Source organism: Cetorhinus maximus, chromosome 1 (genome assembly GCF_964194155.1).
Source record: "Cetorhinus maximus chromosome 1, sCetMax3.hap1.1, whole genome shotgun sequence".
Lineage (NCBI taxonomy): Eukaryota > Metazoa > Chordata > Chondrichthyes > Lamniformes > Cetorhinidae > Cetorhinus > Cetorhinus maximus.
Genome location: NC_135879.1, coordinates 233637932 through 233655936, shown reverse-complemented (window position 1 = coordinate 233655936; position 18005 = coordinate 233637932). Strand labels below are relative to the sequence as shown.

The window sequence follows — 18005 nt, the reverse complement described above, 5'->3', positions numbered from 1 at the left end:
GGAAAACTAATAAGACTAAAGGCTGATGAGTCCCCTGGACCTGATGTCCTGCATCCTAGGGTTTTAAAAAAAGTGGCTGCAGCGATAGTGGATGCATTGGTTATAATCTTCCAAAATTCCCTGAAAAGGTCCCAGCAAATTGGAAAACCACAAATGTCACACTTTCTCTTAAGAGAAGAGGGAGACAGAAAGCAGGAGGCTATAGGCCAGTTAGCTTAACATCTGTCATTGGGAAAATGCTGAAATCCATTGTTAAGGAATTAGTAGCAGGACACTTAGAAAATCATAATACAATCAAGCAGAATCAACGTGATTTTGTGAAAGGGAAATCGTGTTGACAAATTTATTAGAGCACGTTGAGTACGCCACAAACAGGGTGGATGAAAGGGACTCAGTAGATGCCATGTATTGGGATTTGTTACTACACAAACTAAGAGCATATGGTTTGGGGGTGATCCATCTCTGTCTCTTCCAGAGGTTCCCAGCATCACACATGCCAATCTTCTGCCAATTCAGTTCACTCCACATGATACTAAGAAATGCTTGAAGGCACTGTATACTGCAAAGGCTATGGGCCCTTACAATATTCTGGCAATGGTACTGAAGACTTGCCCTCTACAACTTGCTGTGCCTCTAGCCAAGCTGTTCCAGTACAGCTACAACACTGGCATCTACCTGTCAATGTGGAAAACAGCCCAGGTTTCCCCTGTCCACAAAAAACAGGACAAATCCGACGTGATCAGTTACTGCCCCATCAGGCTATTCTCGGTTATCAGCCAAGTGATGGAAGGGATCAACAACAGTGCTATCAAGTGGCACTTATTAGCAATAACCTGCTCACTGATGCTTAGTTTGGGTTCTGTCAGGGTGACTCGGCTCCTGACTTCATTACAGCCTTGGTTCAAACATGAACCAAAGAGCTGAACTCCAGAGGTGAGAGTAACTGCCCTTGACATCAAGGCAGCATTTGACCGAGTGTGGTATCAAGGAGCCCTCGCAAAACTGGAGTTGATAGGAATTGGGGAAAACTCTGTTGGTTGGAGTCATTCCTAGGGCAAAGGAAGATGGTGGTGGTTGTTGGAGGTCAGTCATCTCAGTTACAGGATATCTCTGCAGGAGTTCCTCAGGGTAGTGCCCTAGGTGCAACCATCTTCAACTGCTTCATCAATGACCTTCCTCCCATCACAAGGTCAGAAGTGGGGATGTTCACTGATGATTGCACAATGTTCAGCACCATTTGCGACTCCTCAGATACTGAAGCAGCCCATGTCCAAATGCAGCAAGACCTGGACAATACCTGAGCTTGAGCTGACAAGTGGCAAGTAACATTCATGTCTCACAATGACCATTTCTGACAAGGGAGAATCTATAGTTCTGGTCAGTGGATGCTGATAGTGGGTTTTCAGTGATGGTCATGTCATTGCCACTCACCATCCTGAATTGGAAAAATATCGCTGTTCCTTCACCATTGCTGGGCCCAAATCCTGGAATTCCCTCCTTAACAACACTGTGGGTGTACCTATACCACAGGGGCTACTGTAGTTCAAATAGGCAGCTCACCGTCACCTTCTCAAGGACGATTAGGGATGGGCAATAAATGCTGGCCTATCTAGCGATATCCACACCCCATGAATAAATTTTTAAAAATTCTTATGCCACCGCCATTATTTATTTGCTGCTTCTGAGAGTAGTCCACGTGCACCTGTGCACTTCACGAATTGACTACCTTTTATGTGCTGTCCATGAAGCACACTTTTTAAAATTCAAGCTTGTTTTGGTTATCCTGGGTATTTATGTAAAATGAAGATTAGTGTCAGTAGCTGGTGCTGTCTGATTGCTTACTTTGTGTGTAGTTCATATTTTCTTCCCCAGTTTTCTATTCATGTTGAAAGCATGATATTGTGGAATGGATTTGTGAGATTTGGCAGCCAGTGGTAGCTTGTTAAAACTCCATGTGTGATCCTCTACTCATTTTGCACCAGTTGGCCATTTGACTGGGGCTTCACAGGTTCATTGGAGATCTCTGCGTTTTGCCTAGTAGTTAGACGACTCTCCACCACCACCATCTCAAGAGTAATTAGGGATGGGTAACAAAATGCTGGCCAAGTCAGTGACGCCCACATTCCATGATAGAATAAAAAAAATTAAACAAAAGTTGAGAAGAGGATTTTTGGGATTTTCTTCTTCCACCAACTTCAGAGATAAAAAGGTAATTGCTGTTATTTCTCGCAGTTAATTCATTATTTCCAGGGATAAATTTTGCAATGTCCCTGGGAACTGTTGAGGAATACACTGCATGCTAGATTTATAGGCTGAGCTTTAGTACTTTTTCAAATGTGTTTAATTTCATCCTTTCCCAAAATAAATAATCGAAGATTGTTTATCAGCCCTTCATTGACCCAAGATAAAACCTGCCTGAATTAGAGGAATTGTGAGCAATTTCTGTTTTGATGAAGGATTACTGAGTAGAGATCCAAGTCATTTGGGCATTGAAATTGTTTGTGATAACTGGAACACAATGCACACTAAGCGCAGGTGAGGAAAGCCACCTGACCCATCTTAATTTATTGATACAAAAGGCTCTGCAGCCCTCCAAAGGAACAGGAGTAGGCCGTTTAGTCCCTCGAGCCTGTTCTACAATTCAATGAGGTTATTGTTATCTGCAGACTAACACCATATACCTGCCTTTGCCCTATATCCCTTAGATTTTTGTTAGTCAAAGCTATCATCAACCTTAGCTTTACCATAATTGATCTAGCACCAGCTGTTGGCAGAGCAGAGTTCCAAAATCCTAACAAGGTCGAGCCTAATTTCTAGACACTGCCCACTAGTCCTATACTCCCTGACCAGTGGATATGGTTTCTCCCAACGTTTCTATTCCCCTTACTATCATAATATCTTTTCAGTGCAGAAAGAGGCCATTCGGCTCATCAAGTGTACACTGGCTATCTGAAAGAGCATTCCACCTAGCCCCACTCCCCTGTCTTATCCCTGTAATCTTGCACATTTTCCCTTTTCAGGTAGCAATCCAATTCCCTTTGAATACCTCGATTGAACCTGCCTCCACCAACCTTTCAGGAAGCCTGTCCCAGACTCCAACCACCCTCTGGATGAAAAATTATTTTCCTCCCATCACATTTACTCCTTTTGCCAATTATTTTGAATCTGTGCCCTCTAGTTCCTGATGTTTCCTTGAGTGGGAACAGTTTCTCACTATTTACCCTGTCCATACCCCTCAGGATCTTGAATACCTCTGTCCAGTCTCCTCTCAGCCTTCTTTTCTCCAAGGCGAACAGCCCCAATCTCTCCAATCTGTCATCATAGCTACGGTTCTTCATCCTGGAATCATTCTTGTGAATCTCCCCTGTACTCTCTCTAATGCCTTCGCTTCCTTCCACAAGTATGGTGCCCAGAACTGGACGTAGTACTCCAGATGAGGCCTAACCAGTGCCTTATACAAGTTCAACATGACCCCTTTACTCTTGTACTCAATGCCCCTATTAATAAAGCCTAAGATACTATATGCTTTATTAACTGCTCTCTCAAAATGCCTTGCCATCTTCAATGACCTATGTTCGTATACACCAAGGTCCCTCTGTTCATGCACCTCCTTTAGAGGCTCTCCCTTTATTTTGTACTGTCTCACCGTATCTTTTGTGCCAAAACGAATCACCTCACACTTCTCTACATTGAAATTCATCTGCCACTTGCCTGCCTAATCCACCAATATGCCTATGCCCTTTTGAAGTTCAAGACTATCCCCATCACAGTTGACATTTCCAATCTTCATATCTTCCAATCTTCGTAACCCACAACTGCTACCAGCTAGAAGGACAAGGGTAGCAGATAGTTGGGAACACCATCACCTGGAAATTCCCCTTCCAATCACTGGGCTTTCTAAATATCCCTGTTTGTATTAGAAATTGATAATTGGAAATTCTTGGATTGTGACGTTCTGCATTAGTGCCACACTGAATGTGCTCAACCATGTGCCAACAAATACAGGAGAATGATTTCCTTAATTGCAACAGTCCCCACTGTACCGTACAATCTTCTGACACGTATTGTGCTGAACACTGAATCACAAGAAACTCTTATCTGTGAACTGTTACACATAGCTCTATTTCTGTGCACCACTATAATGTTTGCATTATGTAGATTATTGCACGCTTCAGTTGTGCCCTTATTAGATATTGTTTTCTGTAACTTGTGTCTGACGTCACCACTTCTATAAAAGTTTTCTGAAAGCTTATTCCTGCAATATATATGACACTTCCAGTTTGCCTTGTTACAGGTTTTAATGTTGTGAAACGTTCTGAATAAATGGTGGTAACTGTTCTGCATCTTAACAGTAAGCATATTTATCTTATTAGTACCAGTTTGCTATGGGAAAGATCACTGAGCCAATGTGTTTCCTTCAGATATCCTTAAGTTATCGCATCCAATTAGTTACTTGCCATTATTTACTCTACTGTGTGCATGTAAGCTACATTTTACTGGACACATTTACGGCTTGCAAGTTGCAAATGAACTTGCAAGTTCAATAAAATGGACTCCAGTTCTTCTATTGTGTCTTTTCATTATGAAACTTTCACTGCACCGTGACACTAGACTGAAACCTTTGCAGCAAGGTTGCATTGTACCCCTCCCTTGGAAAATCAGTTGAAATAGAATTTATGAATGACTCGCTCTATTAATGTCATAAACCTCTACCTTTATTACTTTGTTTAGCTGAGTCCAATAGCTACAGTTTTTTTTATTTGTTCATGGTAAAAGTAGGGAAAATCCCAAGATGTTCTATAAGTATATCAATGGGAAGAGGATAACCAGGGAAAGAGTAGGGCCCATAAAGGACCAAGGGGGCAATCTATGGGTGGAGCCAGAGGACATCGCTAGAGGGTGAATGAATACTTTACATCCGTCTCCACCCAAGAGAATGAGAATGAAGGTATAAAATTCGGGGAGAGAGACTGCGAAGTTCTTAAGCAAATTGATATAGGGAGTGACAAGTTATTGGAGGTGTTGTCTGGCTTAAAAGTGGACAAATCTCCAGGTCTGGGTGATTTGTGACCCAGACTGCTGAGGGAGGCAAGGGAGGAGATTGCAGGGGCTCTGACTCAAATTTTTAATTCTCTCTGGCCACGGGGGAGCTGCCAGATGACTGGAGAACAGCTAATGTGGTTCTGCTATTTAAGAAGGGTTGTAGAGATAAGCCAGGGAACTACAGGCCAGTGAGTCTCACATCAGTGGTAGGGAAACTATTGGAGAAAATTCTGAAGGAGAGTATCTATCTCCACTTGGAAAGGCAAGGTTTGATCAGGGATAGTCAGCATGGCATTGTCAGAGGGAGGTCATGCCTAAAAAATCTGATTGAATTTTTTGAGGAGGTGACCAGGTGTGTAGGTGAGGGTAGTGCAGTTGATGTAGTTTATGTGGATTTCAGCAAAGCCTTTGACAAGGTCCCACACGGGAGACTTGTAAAGAAGGTAAATGCACATGGGGTACAGGGTAATTTGATAAGGTAGATTCAAAACTGGCTTAGTTGTAGGAGACAGAGGGTAAAGACAGAAGGATGCTTTAGTGACTGGAAGCCAGTGTTGTACCACAGGGATCTGTGCTGGGCCCCCTATTATTTGTCATTTATATAAACGACATAGATGACTTTGTGGGGGGTAGGATTAGTAAGTTTGCGGATGTCACAAAGATTGGCCGGGTGGTTAACAGTGAGGTTGAGTGTCTTGGGTTACAGGGAGATATAGACAGGATGGTCGAATGGGCAGATAAGCGGCAGATGGAATTTAACCCTGAAAAGTGTGAGGTGATACAGTTTGGAAGGAGTAATTTGACAAGGAAGTATTCAATGCACGGCATGACACTAAGAAGTTCTGAGGAACAAAAGGACCTTGGCGTGTGTGTCCATAGATCTCTCAAGGCGGAGGGGCATATTAGTGGGGTGATGAAAAAGGCATATGGGACACTTGCCTTTATCAATCGAGGCATAGATTACAAAAGTAGGGAGGTCATGTTGGAGTTGTATAGAACCTTGGTGAGGCCACAGCTGGAGCACTGTGTGCAGTTCTGGTCACCACATTATAGGAAGGATGTGATTGCACTGGATGGGGTGCAGAGGAGATTCACCAGGATGTTGCCTGGGATGAAACATTTAAGTTATGAAGAGAGGTTGGATAGACTTGGGTTGTTTTCATTGGAGCAGAGAAGACTGAGGGGTGACCTGATTGAGGTGTACAAGATTATGAGGGGCATGGATAGGGTGGGTAGAGAGCAGCTGTTCCCCTTAGTTGAAGGGTCAGTCACAAGGGGGCATAAGTTCAAGGTGAGGGGCAGGAGGTTTAGGGGGATGTGAGGAAGAACTTTTTTACCCAGAGGGTGGTGACGGTCTGGAATGCACTGCCTGGGAGGGTGGTGGAGGTGGGTTGCCTCACATCCTTTAAAAAGTATCTGGATGAGCACTTGGCACGTCATAACATTCAAGGCTATGGGCCAAGTGCTGGTAAATGGGATTACGTAGGTAGGTCAGGTGTTTCTCAGGTGTCAGTGCAGACTCGATGGGTCGAAGGGCCTCTTCTGCACTCTGATTCTGTATGGGTGAGTTGCTAGTAAGATGCAGCAGTTATTGCTCATCCCTAATTGCCATTGAGAAGGTGATGACAACCTGCCTTCTTGCTCCTCTGCAGTCCACATGGCGTAGGTAGATCCACACTGCTATTAGCAGTGGAGTTCCCAGATTTTGACCTAACAACAGTAAAGGATAGATAATATAGTTTCATGTCAGGATGATGTCTGGCTTGGAGAGGAACTTGCATGTGGTCATTTTCTGAGTTTGCCTCCCTTGTCATTCTAGATGGTGGAGGTAATGGTTTGGAAGGTACTGCCGAAAGAATCCGGGAATGGTTGCAGCACAGAAGGAGGCCATTTGGCCTGTTGCATCCATTCCAGCTCTCAACAAGAGCTCACCTAGTCCCATTCCCCTGCATTTTCTTTGCACCCCTGCAAACTTTTTCTCTTCAGATAATTCTCACTCTCTTTTGGACGCCTAGATTGAGCCTTGTTGAGTTGATTTAATGTATCTTGTAGACGGTACACCTTGCTACTACTGTGTGGCAATGGTGGAGGGTGTGAATTTTTAGATGTTGGATGGGGTGCCGATTAAGTGGACTGTTCTATGATGGATGGTGTTGAGTGTTCTTGGAATTGTATTCATCAGGCAAGTGGACAGTATTCCATCAAGTCTTGCTGCATGCGGGCATGACTGCTTCAGCATCTGTAGAATTGCAAATGGTAATGAAACTGTAATCATCAGTGAACAATCCTCACTTTTGACCTTGTGATGGAGGGAAGGCCACGAATGAAACAACTGAAGATGGTTGGGTCTAGGCTTAATAGTTGTACTTTGGTTAAATGGAGGTCATGTTTAAAATGCTAAGATATTTCAGAAATCTCTTTACATTTGCTTCTAAATATTACAGCTTAAATTTTGAAATGCTTTGGTCTTGGTTGCATGGCCCCGAATCATCATAATGGGATGCAGGAATATTTCTGTCTTTGAATGCTTAATCCAATAGAGTAAAAGAGCCAAAATCATAGTGCTAGCCTGAATTCCAAATAACTGAATAGGCACAGGTGCTATTTTGTGGCCTGAGTATTACATCCCGTGGGTGGACACGTGCCAGACCTGAACGCACATGAAATCGTGTGAGATGACATCGCGCACTCGTGCGACATTTCGCTTGGCAGGTGCACGCAAAAATCAGAGAACACCTGCCAACAATTAAGTGGGAATTAAGCCCATTAACACCCCAATTGTCAGCGATTTTTCATGGCCTGTCCAACCTTGTGGTTGGCAGATGGCCAATCAGCCAAGCGGGCTTTACATTTTTTGAAGAAACCAAGGGCAGGATGAAATCACCGTTAGGATTTAAAATTAAAATAAATATCTGGGGACGTTTTTTTTGAAGTCTGCTTTCAGGTGCTTGTTTGTGCTGCGTGGACATTATTTTGCAACATTTTTGGGCTTCACTTTCTTATTTGCAGGTCGTATTTGACAGGTTTGGCAGCTGTCTGTCTTCAGGGAGCGCTCTCGCAGTGTGCCTGCGGTGATGTCAGCGCCTGCCGTCTTCCCTCCCCCAACGGCAGTGCTGTGCCATCCTCTGGGGGCGTTTCATGCTGGCTGGCTGTTAATTGGCTAGCCAGCATAAGATCACGGTGGGGGGAGCCGATTGTGGGTGGAAGCGCATTTTGTGTCCGCTTCTGGGCCTGCCAATTGTGCGTGCCCGACGAGCACAAAATTCAGGCCTATATTAAGTCTACAATAAATCTGAAAACATTGAATTTGCTCAGAACTCTTCAATGAAGCAGCATTTTGGTTCAAGGAAACAAGAACAAAAAGTTCAGAATTGCACCTGGCTGCATAAGCTAAAGGCAAGGAAAATTATAACAGATCTCAGCTGGGAAATGTTCTGCTAGAGGTGAGATTAATTGAGTATCCATCTGATTATGTAATTTTCCTGTACACTGTCTGGGAGTTACAGTAATTTCTTGAAAGGCCTTCCCAGAGATGGGATCAGCATTTGAATCATGGAAGGAGTTCAGTTTGACTCAGTTGGTAGGACTTTGGGCTCTGAGTTAGAAGGTTCCTTGTTGAGGCTTAACTAGGGGCTTGATGATGCAATTTAAGCTTGTGCCCTTGTACAAGGATTGTCGGGTTGTTGATGTTGTCTCTTGATTAAAGAGCTTAAAACCAAGACTCCATCCATCAGCTTTGATCAGGATCCCATTGCATTATTTGAAGACACGCAGCGCATTTATCTGGTGTCATGGCCAACATTTGTGCCTTCACCAGCACCACCAAAAGCAGATTAATCCTCTTTGGAACCTTGCTGTGTCTAAATGGGTTCTCTGTTTGCCTGCATAAAAAGTGAGTGAGCTCTTCAAGAGGTCACCCTTGGATCTAAAGCACTTCAGGGTGTTCTGAGGGTGTGAGAAGTGCTGAATGAATGAAAATGAGGTCTTAGAGGAGTTTTTTTTTGTTCATTCATGGGATCGGAGCGTTGCTGGCTAGGCCAGCATTTATTGCACACCCTAATTGCCCTTGAGAAGATGTTGGTGAGCTGCCTTCCTGAACCGCTGCAGTCCAGGTGGTGTAGGCACACCCACAGTGCTGTTAGGGAGGGAATTGCAGATTTTTGAACCAGCGACAGTGAAGGAACAGCGATATATTTTCAAGCTAGGATGGTGAATGACTTGGAAGGGACTACTTGCAGGTGGTAGTGTTCCCATGTATCTGCTGGCCATGTCCTTCTAGATGGTAACAGTAGTGGGTTTGGAAGGTGCCGTCTATGGAGCCTTGGTGAACTCCTGTAGTGCATCTTGTAGATGGTACACACTGCTGTCAATGGTGAAGGGAGCGAATGTTTGTGGATGGGGTGCTAATCAAGTGGGGCTGCTTTGTTAAAGGGAACAGCGTTTTAATATTCAAAACTTTTACAGGTTTTTCCTCAACATCTAAATGAAATTTTATGTATTTTTTAACACTACTTTGCAGAATACCAGCTGATTCTGGTTAGGAATTGCCACGGTTACAGTTGTTAGCTGAAATAGCAAACGCACAGTTGTATTTAAATTGCTTATACCTCATGGGACAAGTGGTTCTTTTTATCATATACTGAATTATATGAGGTGCCGAGGTCCCCACATGCACTCACTACTTCTCCCCGTTCTGGTTAAAATGTTGGTGGGGCAGCTTACCCAAGGGAAAAATAGCTGTTGACTGTTAATAGGCTGGAGATGGCATTTCTGCCCTTCAGGGACAGGAAGTCCTGCCTCAGAGAGCTGCTGGTCAATCAGAGACTGGCAGATCTCAAATATCAGCCATGCCACTATGGTCACTGCCGGGACTGCACACTGGGAGCTTGTGGAAGCGTTTAGCGTCAATGCCATGGGGGAGGGCCTCCGATGGGCCCAGTGGGTTAGTTAAGGAGGACCCTCTCCCTCCCCCCCCCCCCCCCCCCCCCCCCCACCCCACCCAAACCCAGCGGCCCCACCAACAGCCCACGCAGGGAAAGCTGTTGGCCTTTCCTGCCGCGGGTTAATTCTGGTGGAATGAGACCTTTAAATGGCCATGGATGGGCCACCTATGCCACCCCGTCCGCTGGTAAACTTGCGGTAGGCAGGGTGGCCGGGTAGGCACCTGGAAGGCCATCTGAATTTAATATTCCCTCCTGCCTTTAAACCTGCTGGCAGGGGAATGTTAAATCCAGTCTTGTGTGTAGAATAAACTCTTATTTGTGCTTGAGGTCACAGGCTTGTAAATAAATCAGTGATGATTGTCTGATATTTTGGTTTTCAATTTTATGAGCAAAATGAACACAACATTGTTGCTATGTGCATTCAGAGGGAGGCGGTGGCATAGTGGTATTGTCATTGACTAGTATTCCAGAGACCCAGGGTGATGCTTTGGGGACCCAAGTTCAAATCCCACCATGGCAGATGGTGAAATTTGAATTCAATAAAAATCTGGAATTGAAAGTCTGATGATGACCATGAAACCACCATTGGTGGTTCACGAATGTCCTTTAGAGAAGGAAATGTGAATCCAGACCCACAGCAATGTGGCTAACTCTTAAATGCCCTTAGGCAATAAATGTTGGTCAAGCCAGTGCTACCCAGATCCCATGATTGAATAAAAGAAAATCCTGGCAGAGGATCATTTAATGCTTTGAGAATTCCTCCCCCCAGCTAACTAGATAATCATTTATTTATTGTTTTGAATCTGATGGGGAACAACTGTTGGAGATTAATCACACCGAGGCATCATTAATACATAGAAACCCCATTTATTACTTGTGCACAAGGGAGAACAATACAACGAGAGCTATTGTGCCGTCTCCAAGCAGAATACACAAACATAAAAACAAAAAGCTAAAAGCTACTGCGGATGCTGGAAATCCAAAACAAAACAAAAACAGAATTACCTGGAAAAACTCAGCAAGTCTGGCAGCATCGGCGGAGAAGAAATCAGTTAACGTTTCGAGCCTCCATGGCCCTTTCGGCAGAACTGCCAAACACTTGCTTAAAAGCATTTTACAGCCAATCAGTAAATTTTGCACATCTCAATCCACTTATTTGCACATGTTAACTGTCCAATCCATGTTCCAGTAAATTTCCATTCCTACACCACAAGTGCAGTAGTTTATAATTTGACTATCACAACTTTGATTACATTCGGCCCAAGAGAGAGACACATGGAATGTCTCAAGGCCCATCCTGCTATAGTGGTCAGACAAGATGCTATTGTTCTTCAAGGTTGCAGTATTTTTCTCTTAGGCCTAAGCATTTAATTCAATTTCTCCATTAACCCTTTCAATACTGAGTGGGCTCCCTATAGTTGTCAAGGCCACCACACAACAAAGCTCCATGCAAGTAATGGTTTCTAATTGCTGTTAAAAATTTCCAGGTACTTTGTCATTTGAAACCTTTACTGAATGTAACTTCAATGCCTAGTTGATTAAAATGCTGAAATTCATGTAATAAGATCTTGAAATTAAAAGTAATCCATTTTCTGCAGTGGCTCAGCAAGTTACGAACATACAAACTAGGAGCAGAGTAGGCCACTCGGCCTACCACCATTCAACAAGATCATGGCTGATCTGGTTGTAACTCCCCCCCTCCCCCTCCCCCTGATAACCTGCCACCCCCTTATTAATCAATCTAACTCTACCTTAAAAATATTCAAAGACCCCCTTCCACTGCCTTGTGAGGAAGAGAGTTCCGAAGACTATTGACTCTCTCAGAGAAAAAAATTTCCTCATCCCTCCCTTAAATCAGTGACCCCTAGTTCTAGATTCTCCCACAAGAGGAAACATCCTCTTCTCATCCACCTTGTCAAGACCCCTCAGGATCTTAAAGGTTTCAATCAAGTCGTCTCTTACTGTTCTAAACTTCAGTGGATACAAGCCCAAACTGTCCAACCTTTCCTCTTCTGACAACCTGCCCATTTCTGGTATTAATCTAGTAAACCTTTTCTGAACTGCTTCTTTCCTTAAATAAGGAGACCAATACTGTACACAGTGCTCCAGATGTGGCCTCGCCAGTGCCCTGTATGACTGAAGCATAACCTCCCTACTTTTGTATTCAATTCCCCTCACAATAAATGATAGCATTCTATTAGCTTTCCTAATTACTTGTTGTACCTGCATACTAACCTTTTGTGATTCATGCACTCGGACACCCAGATCCCTCTGCAACCTCTCACCATTTAGATAATATGCTTTTTATTCTTCCTGCCAAAATGGGCGATTTCACATTTGCCCACATTAATACTCCATTTGCCAGATCTCTGCCCACTCAGTTAACCTGTCTGTCACTTTATCGCTCCTTTTGTCACTCTCGCAACTTACTTTCCTACCTATCTTTGTCACACCATCTGTCCCTAAATCCAAGTCATTTATATAAACTGTAAGATATTGAGGCTCCAGCACTGATCCTTGTGGTACATTATTCATTACATCCTGCCAACCAGAAAAAGACCCATTTATGGCTACCCACTGTTTTCTGTTCGCTAACCAATCTTCCACCATACCAATATATTACTCTCTACAGTATGAGCTTTTATTTTCTGCAATAACCTTTGATGTGGCACCTTATCAAATGACTTCTGGAAATCCAAGTACAGTACATCCACTGGTTCCCTTTTATCCACAGCACATGTGGCTCCTTCAAAGAATTCTATAAATTGGCTAAACATGATTTCCCTTGCACAAAATCATGTTGACGCTGCCTGATTGCTAGTTCATCCAGTTAGTAACCGAGCCATGAAAATCAGAAAACATTGCAGTTGTTTCATTAACTGATCTTACCTGGAGCAGTGAAGAGCCTTAAGTGATGCTGGGTTAAGGTGAGCAATGTGAGTTGCTCTTTCTTTCCAGCGCAGGATAATTATCACAGCATCATAGAATTGTTGTAGCGCAGGAGGCCATTTGGCTTATTGTGTCTGTGCCAGCTCTCTGAATGAGCAATTCACTTAGTGCCATTCTGCTGCTTTCTCCCCATAACTCTGCACATTCTTCCCTTTCAAATAATTGTCTAATTCCTTTTTGAAAGCCTCAATTGAACCTGCCTCCACTGCACTCTCAGGCAGTACATTCCAGACCTTAACCACTCGCTGTGTGAAAAAAGTTTTTTCTCATATGGCTTTTGCTTCCTTTGCCAGTTACTTCAAATTTGCGCCTCCTCATTCTCGATTCTTTCACAAGTGGGAAGTTTCTCCCTATCTACTCTGTCCAGGCCCCTCATGGTTTTAAATACTTTAATCAAATCTCCTCTCAATCTTCTCTTCCCCAAGGAAAACAGCCCAACTTCTCCAATCTATCCTCATAACTCAAGTTCCTCATCCCTGGGACCATTCTCCTAAACGTCTTCTGCCTTCACATCCTTCCAAAAGTGAGGCGTCCAGAGCTGGACGCAGTACTCCAGCTGAGGCCGAACTAGTGTCTTAAGTAAGTGGATATTGAAGGATTGAATGAACTTCGTAGGGATGTTGAAAGATTAAATGGACTTTTGTTGAACTCCAGCTGGGAATGACGACCACTTAGGCAGATATACAAGTTGACAATGCGGAAGGAGGCCATTAATGCAGTCATGCCTCTGCTAGTTCTTGGCCAGAACAATTTAAACCATCCCACCTCAGCTTCTTTTGCTAACTACATAAATCTGTCCTCTGGCTACCAACCCTTCTGCCAGTAGGAACAGTTTCTTCCTGTATACTCTTATGGAAACCCCTCATTATTTTGACCACCTCTATTAAACCTGTCAGCCTCTTCTTCCCTGAAAAGAGCAATCCCAACTACTCTTGTCTCTACACATAACTGAAGTCCCTAATTTATTTTATATTCAACTACTTGAAGCTTATTTATGTACAGGCTGTAAACAAATTAATTTAAGCTCTGTACAACATATGGAACTTGTTCCCACCCCCCCCCCCCCCCCAAACTAGAATGAATTTACTGTCTCAGTTGCTTACATATTGTGAAAAGAGGCAGCTGTTAGATAAGTGGACTCAGGTGCAACTTGTGAAAGGAAAATATGGGGTTCAAGAAAACTCAGAAGCTGCCCTTCGCACAATAAGTCATCAACACCCTTGCTAGACATTTTGTAAATCTTAAATTTTGTTACAGTGACACACTTAGTAGTTCACTGGCATAAGCCTATAGCATTCAGTTTACTTTGATGCTATTACAGTAATATACTCACTTAATAAGCAGTAATACAGTAATATACTCACTTAAATTTGTAAATCTTAAACATTATGATTAGATATGCTGAGGCAGGAGGAGAGCAGTGTGCAAGCTCGGAGTTGTGAAGAATATATTTAGGACAGACATCAAGACACAGTTCTACGCATAGGGTGTTCAGCTTCGTGTATTACCAAGGAAGGTAGCTGAGCCCAGGCCACTGGGCTCAATTGATAGGTTACTAGATGCTCTAATTGGGAAAATTTAAGGCGAATATTCTGGAAATACTTTCTTTTGTGATTTCAAATAGAGTTTTGCGTCAGATTGTGGAAGTTGTGCCATTTGTATTTTATGACCAGGTTGGGGTTCGGGGGAATCATAGGATTTTTTACAGATCGCCTGAGATAAATCAGATCATCATTCTTAGCTTGTGATCTTTTAAAATGTGTTGTTTTTCTTAACTAACAGTTTGTAAAATAGCAGCATTGTTGAATACTGAAAGGCAGTGTGGTTCAATGTTACTGTAATAGCATCAAAGTAAACTGAGAGCTATAGGCTTATGCCAGTGAACTACCAAGTGTGTCACTGTAACAAAAAAGCCCTCAGAGAACCTTACTTCAAACAGTACAGTAACAGCCCCCGGTAAGATTTTATTCTGAATTATGTTTTATATCAAAGTTTTAGTCATTCCTACTTGATCTAAAGCAAAGAAATTTAAAGCAAAAAGACATCATTAACAGCAAATCAGTTTGGTACAATTTCTTTTCATCTGCTTGCCTTCGGGAAATTAGCTGAAATATTTCATGCTGCTAAAGGGCAGGGCAGTTTTCTTATAATTATACTCAAATGAAATAAAGATTAAAACGTTAGGCAGATATTTTAAATTGCTCCTCAGGATGTGTGCATTGTTATTGCCTGTCCCTAGTTAAATTTGAGAAGGTGGAGATTCATCAGGATGTTGCCTTGGCAGAGGCGTTTCAGCTATGACGAGAGACTGGATAGGCTAGGCTTGTTTTCCTTCGAGCAGAGAAAGCTGAGGGGGGACCTGATAGAGGTATACAAAATTATGAAGGGCGTAGATAGGAAAAAACTTTTCCCCTTAGCAGAGGTGTCAATAACTAGGAGGCATAGATTTAAGGTAAGGGGCAGGAGGTTTAGAGCGGATTTGAGGAAAAATCTTTTCACCCAGAGGATGGTTGGAATCTGGAACACACTGCCTGAGGGGTTGGTAGAGGCAGGAATGCTCACAACATTTAAGAAGTATTTGGATGAGCACTTGAAAAGCTGCACTCATCCAGGGAAGCGGGGAGTATTCCATCACACTCCTGACTTGTGCCTTGTAGATGGTGGTCAGGCTTTGGGGAGTCAGGAGGTGAGTTACTCGTCACACTATTCCTAGCCCCTGACCTGCTCTTGTAGCCACAGTACTTAGATGGCTAGTCCAGTTCAGTTTCTGGTCAATGGTACCCCCAGATTGTTGATAGTGGGGGATTCAGTGATAGTAATGCCATTGAACATCAAGAGGCGATGGTTGGATTCTCTCTTGTTGGAGATGATCATTGCCTGACATTTGCGCAGTGCGAAATGTTGCTTGTCACTTGTCAGCCCAAGCCTGGATATTGTCCAGGTCTTGCTGCATTTGGACATGGACTGCTTCGGTATCTGAGGAGTCGCGAATGGTGCTGAACATTGTGCAATCATCAGCGAACATCCCCACTTCTGACCTTACGATGGAAGGAAGGTCATTGATGAAGCAGCTGAAGATGGCTGGGCCTAGGACACTGCTCTGAGGAACTCCTGCAGTGATGCCTCGGAGCTGAGATAACTGACCTCCAACAATCTCAATCACCTTCCTTTGTGTTAGGTATATGACTTCAACCAGTGGAGAGTTTTCCCCATGATCCCCATTAACTCCAGTTTTGCTAGGGCTCCTCGATGTCACACCCTGTCAAATGCTGCCCTGATATCAAGCACAGTCATTCTTACCTCACCTCGGGAGTTCAGCTCTTTTGTCCATGTTTGAACCAAGGCTGTAATGAGGTCAGGAGCTGGTGGAACCCAAACTCGGCTTCAGTGAGCAGGTTACTGCTAAGCAAGTGCCGCTTGATAGCAATGTAAATGACCCCTTCCATTACTTTACTGATGATGTAGAGTAGACTGATGGGGTGGTAATTGGCAGGGTTGGGTTTGTCCTGCTTTATGTGCACAGAACAATTTTCCACATAGCCGGGTAGATGCCAGTGTTGTAGCTGTGCTGGAACAGCTTGGCTAGGGGTGCGGCAAGTTCTGGAGCACAAGTTTTCAGTACTATTGCCAGAATATTGTCCTGGCCCATAGCCTTTGCAGTATCCAGTGCCTTCAGCCGTTTCTTGATATCGCATGGAGTGAATCAAATTGGCTGAAAACTGGCATCTATGATGCTGGGGTGCTCCAGAGGAGGCCGAGATGGATTATCCACTGGGCACTTCACGCTGAGAATTGTAGCAAGTGCTTCAGCCTTATCTTTTGCACTGATGTGCTCCTCCATCATTGAGGATGGGGATATTTGTGGAGCCTGCTCCTCCAGTAAGTTGTTTAAATGTCCACCACCAGTCACGACTGGATACAGCAGGACTGCAGAGCTTAGCTCTGATCCATTGGTCGTGGGATCGCCTAGCCCTGTCTATCACTTGCTGCTTATGCTGTTTGGCACCAGGTTGACACCTCATTTTTATGTATGCCTGGTGCTGTTCCTGGTATGCCCTCCTGCACACTTCATTGAACCAGGTTTGATCTCCTGGCTTGATGGTAATGGTAGTGTGGGGAATATGCCAGGCCATGAGGTTACAGATTGTGGTTGAGTACAATTCTGCTGCTGCTGATGGCCCACAGCCCCTCATGGATGCCCAGTCTTGAGTTGCTAGATCTGTTCAAAATCTATCCCATTTGGCATGGTAGTAATGCCGCACAACAAGATGGAGGATACCCTCAATGTGAAAGTGGGACTTTGTCTCCACAAGGACTGTACAGTGATCACTCCTACTGATACGGACAGATGCATCTGCAGCAGGTAGGTTGGTGAGGATGAGGTCAAGTATGCTTCTCCCTCTTGTTGGTTCCCTTACCACCTGCCGCAGACCCAGTCTAGCAGCTATGCCCTTTAGGACTCTGCTTGCTCGGTCAGTAGTACTGCTACCGAGCCACTCTTGGTGATGGGCATTGAAGTCCCACACCCAGAGTACATTTTGTGCCCTTGCTACCCTCAGTACTTCCTCCAAGTCGGAGTTCAACATGGAGGAGCATTGATTCATTAGCTGAGGGAGGACGGTACGTGTTAATCAGCAAGAGGTTTCCTTGCCCATGTTTGACCTGATGCCATGAGACTTCACTGGGGCCAGAGTCGATGTTGAGGACTCCCAGGGCAACTCCTGACTGTATACCACTGTGCCGCCACCTCTGCTGGGTCTGTCCTGCCAGTGGGGCAGGACATACCCAGGGATGGTGACTGTGGTGTTTGGGACGTTACCTCTAAGGTATGATTCCGTGAAGATGATTACGTCAGGCTGTTGCTTGACCAGCCTGTGAGACAGCTCTCCCAATTTTGGCACTTGCCCCCATATGTTGGTATAGAGGACTTTGCAGGGTCGACAGGGCTGAGACTGCCGTTGTCGTTTCTGGTGCCTAGGCCGATGCCGGGTGATCCGTCCGGCTTCATTCCTTCTTTGTGATTTTGTAATGGTTTTGTTACGACTGAACGGTTCGCTAGGCCATTTCAGA

General features: G+C 44.1%; 1 protein-coding gene across 1 annotated transcript in view; it reads left to right on the top strand.

Annotated features, from left to right (window-relative positions):
- The window catches only part of atrn (attractin), a 364031-nt gene that overhangs the window by 29288 nt on the left and 316738 nt on the right, over positions 1 to 18005 (top strand). The window lies entirely within an intron of this gene.